Source organism: Hemitrygon akajei, chromosome 6 (assembly GCF_048418815.1).
Source record: "Hemitrygon akajei chromosome 6, sHemAka1.3, whole genome shotgun sequence".
NCBI lineage: Eukaryota > Metazoa > Chordata > Chondrichthyes > Myliobatiformes > Dasyatidae > Hemitrygon > Hemitrygon akajei.
Window position 1 is genome coordinate 88622230 of NC_133129.1, and position 4567 is coordinate 88626796.

Sequence of the window (4567 nt, forward strand, 5' to 3'; positions counted from 1 at the left end):
CATGCGTTCCCGCCCTCCGACTCGAAATCCCGATCCCCGACCGTGGCTGCGCCTGCGCGCTGATCAACACGCACCCCATACTGCGCCTGCGTCATGCCCGAGCTCGGCCTCCCTACCTCCCGCACCCCAGCGCATGCGCTCCCACGCCCCGCCTCGGAGCCCGACCAGATCGTGGCCGCGCCTGCGCACCACCTACAGGGGTGTATTTGGTGCTTTTTTGAAAAAAAACCATTGCGCACTGCGCCCGGCCAGCGCAGCACTGCGCATGCGCGGGATTGTGCTGATCTGTTGGCGGGGGGAGGGGAATCTGGGCTGGGCTGTGCCTTAAAGGGGCAGCACTCGGCATGGTTGGTCTACCTTGTCAAAGACTAATTCATAGGTGTCATGAGAAAAATATCTGAACACAGGCACATAGCATCAAAAATCTCCTTCTTAAGTCCACCCTCCGCCACCTCCAGTTTAAATTCCACGCAGAATATTTTGGAGGACCAAGAACCACGATGCACAACATTTACATAAATAAGACAAATTAAAAACTAATTGTACAACTTACTGAGTTACTGACAACTTACTGACCTGACCTACTGAGTTCCTCCATCATTTTGTGTCTGTTACTACGAATTTCCACCCCTGCATTATCTCGTGTATATTGAAATTGGAATTGATTTATTGTCGCATGTACCTAGATACAATGAAAAACTATTTCTATTATTAAGTATTGCATTGTACTGCTACCGCAAAGACAACAATTTTCACAACATATGCCGATTATAATTAATTATATTATTATTGGCCTTCATAACAAAGGGAGTTGAGCATAGGAGTAAAGAGGTCCTTCTGCAGCTCTACAGGGCCCTGGTGAGGCCACACCTGGAGTATTGTGGTCAGTTTTGGTCTCCAAATTTGAGGAAGGACATTCTTGCTGTTGAGGGAGTGCAGCGTAGGTTCACAAGGTTAATTCCCAGGATGGCGGGACTGTCATATGTTGAAAGATTGGAGCGACTAGGCTTGTATACACTGGAATTTAAAAGGATGAGAGGAGATCTGATTGAAACATATAAGATTATTAAGGGATTGGACATGGTGGAGGCAGGAAACATGTTCCCGATGTTGGGGGAGTCCAGAACCAGAGGCCACAGTTTAAGAACAAGGGGTAGGCCATTTAGAACGGAGTTGAAAAACTTTTTCACCCAGAGAGTTGTGGATCTATGAAATGTTCTGCCTCAGAAGGCAGTGGAGGCCAATTCTCTGTATGCTTTCAAGAAAGAGTTAGATCGAGCTCTTAAAGATAGCGGAGTCAGGGGATATGGGGAGAAGGCAGGAACGGGGTACTGATTGTGGATGATCAGCCATGATCACAGTGAATGGTGGTGCTGGCTCGAAGGGCCGAGTGGCCTACTCCTGCACCTTTTGTCTATTATATTAAAGTTGATTCTGATTATTTAGAGACACGGCCTTTCAAACCGCACCGCCCGGCAATTTAATCCTAGCCTAATCAATAGTTCAATTTAATATCATAGAATACATAACCTGAAATTCCTGTTCTTCGTTGATATCCTCGAAAACAGAGTACCCCAAGGGATGAATGACAGTGAATACGTTAGAACCCCCCAAAACCCCTTCTTCCCCTCCCACGCACAAGCAGCAAAGCATCAACCCTCCCTTCCCTCACTTATTTCATCAAAAGCATCAGCATCCACCGCTCACCAAGCACCGGACGATTTGCCATGACCAATTAACCTACCAGTCCGTACGTCTTTGGACTATGGGAGGAAACCGAAGGTTCTATGGTTCTTTGACCTGGAGGAAACCCGCGGGTCACGGGACGGAACGTACAAACTTGCTTACAGCGGATGAGGCAGAATTGAACTCCGACCACCCGAGCTGTAATAGCGTCGCGCCAGCCGCTACATGACCAGGGTGCCCGAATGCTGTGCATAGAGATCATATCACTGCACACCACATCAGGGTAGAACAAGGGGAAGCGATAACAACGCAGAATAAAGTGTAACCGTTACAGAGAAAGTGCGGTGCGTGGTGCAAGATGCTTTTTAAAATAAAACAAGGTGCAAGGTCACAGGGAGGTAAATTGTGAGGTCAGCGGGACAGAAGGTGTCCTTGAGCCTGCAGGTTCGTGCGTTCGGGGTTTTGTATCTCCTGCCCAGTGGGGGGGGGGGGGGGTAGAGAGAATGTTTGGTGTGGGTGGGGTCTTACTGAGACAGTGAGAAGTGTAGACAGAGCCCATGGAGGGGAGGCTGATTTCCCTGATGTGCTGAGCTGTGCCCACAACTCCGGCACTTTCTCACGGGAGACAGCAGTTACCGACCAAGCTGTGATGCACTTATACGGAATACTTCCAACGATCCATCAGTAAAAATTGCTGAGGGTCGACAGGGACGTGGTGAATATTTTTTAGCCTCTTGTGGAGGCGTTGGTGAACTTTCTTTGCCGTGACATCAACGTGAGTGTAATGCATTGGATAGAAAGCACAAGATGCTGACGATGAACTGTCACTAAAGGGAGAGGGGGGAAACCAGCGCTGGATCTCTGGTCTTCACGGTTCTTCCGGGAGTCAGGAATGACGAGCAGTCTTAATGCTAACGGGCGTTCTCTTCAGTCCGTACAAACGTACCCGCAAGGGAGCTCAAATCGCAGCCATTGCAGGTCAAAGATGACCTGGGGCTCGGGTCAGCTGGCGTTGACAGTATTCCCTGTGCATGCGGAGCAGCGGTCATCGCGGTGGAAACCCGCATCGGGCAGCGCAGGAGCTGTTTCCACTTGGGTGTGACGCTGAGAAACTGCCGGTAGGTGAACACCGCATTCGCACTGGCCAGAGGATTGACTTTGACGGCACAGAACTACTGTGCCGCGCCAGTGGCTTTTGGGACCGCCTGGTAAATAAGACGATATAAAATGAGGGGAAAAAAATTAACAAAGATGTAGGTCTCGCTCTAAGTAAGAAAAGGAATTCGATTATAAGCAAGGTGTAGAATTCCTCTTGTTATAAAGGCCAACATGCCATTAGCTTTCTTCACTGCCTGCTGTACCTGCATGCTTGCTTTCATTGACTGATGTACAAGAACACCTAGATCTCGTCGTACTTCCCCTTTTCCTAACTTGACTCCATTTAGATAGTAATCTGCCTTCCTGTTCTTGCCACCAAAGTGGATAACCTCACATTTATCCACATTAAACTGAAATTGTTGGCGGAATTTCAGATGGAGGTGAGAAGGCATACAGGAGTGAGTTATGTCAGTTGCTTGAGTGATTTCACAGCAACAACCTTGCACACAACATCATTAAGACCAAAGAACTGATTGCGGATATCAGGGAGGGTAAGATGAGGAAACACACACCAGTTCTCATCGAGGGATCAGAAGTGGGCAACTTGAAGTTCCTGGGCGTCAACATCTCTGAACATCTATCCGTGGATCCAACATATCGATGCAGCTACAAAGAGGGCACGGCAGTGGCTATATTTCATTATTCACAAAAGCACGAACCACGGAGGGGATTCTAACTGGCTCCATCACCGTCTGACACGGAGTTGGGGGAAGGGGTTGCTGCACAGCGAGGGTTATACACTTGGTCAGCTTCAGCTTCCATAGTATCCAGGACATCTTCAAAGAGCAATGCCTCAAAAAGGGCCATTCATTGTTATGGACCCCCATCATGGCTTGGTCTCAGCGCTAACATAATGAAGGAGGTCTAGGAGCCTGAAGACACTCACTCAGCGATTCAGGAACAGCTTCTTCCCCTCTGCCATCTGATTCCTAAATGGACATTGAAACAATGAACATCACCTCACTACTTTTTTATTTCTATTTTTTGCACTACTTCTTTAATTTAACTATTTTATGTGTGTATACACACACACACACACACACACACACACACACACACACACACACACACACACACACACACACACACACACACACACACACACACACACACACACACACAGAGTACTTACTGTAATTCAGAGTTTCATTCTATTATTAAGCATTGCATTGTACTGCTGCTGCAAAGACAACAAGTTTCTCAACATGCTGTATGCAGGTGATGTTACAGCTAATTCTGATTCTGACCCCGGCGATGTTGAAAGCAGGCATGCTGGGGAGCTCCCTGTCCCATCACTTAGAACCCAGTCTGTAAAAGTCACAAGAGGAGATGACAGTGACAGATGGAATCCACAGTGGGAGAAGGTAGCTAGTGACCAAATGTGAGTTTTAGCCACATGAAGATGATGTTTCTGATTTAAACGAGCATGGTTGTTATTGCAATGTTATAGTCAGAGCCACTCTATTCTTTACACTCAAACAGATTAGAGACAGAGTAAAGCTCTCTCTGTATCAAAAACACATCCAAGTAGGTACAGAGTGAGTCAGACATAAAGTGAAGCTCCACTATGTGTATGTCTGTGATCTTCTGCTGCTGTCCCATCACACACTCCCAGGGTCAGAGACAGAGTGAAGCTCCCTCTACACCGTCCCATCACACACTCCCAGGGTCAGACACAGAGTGAAGCTCCCTCTACACCGTCCCATCACACACTCCCAGGGTC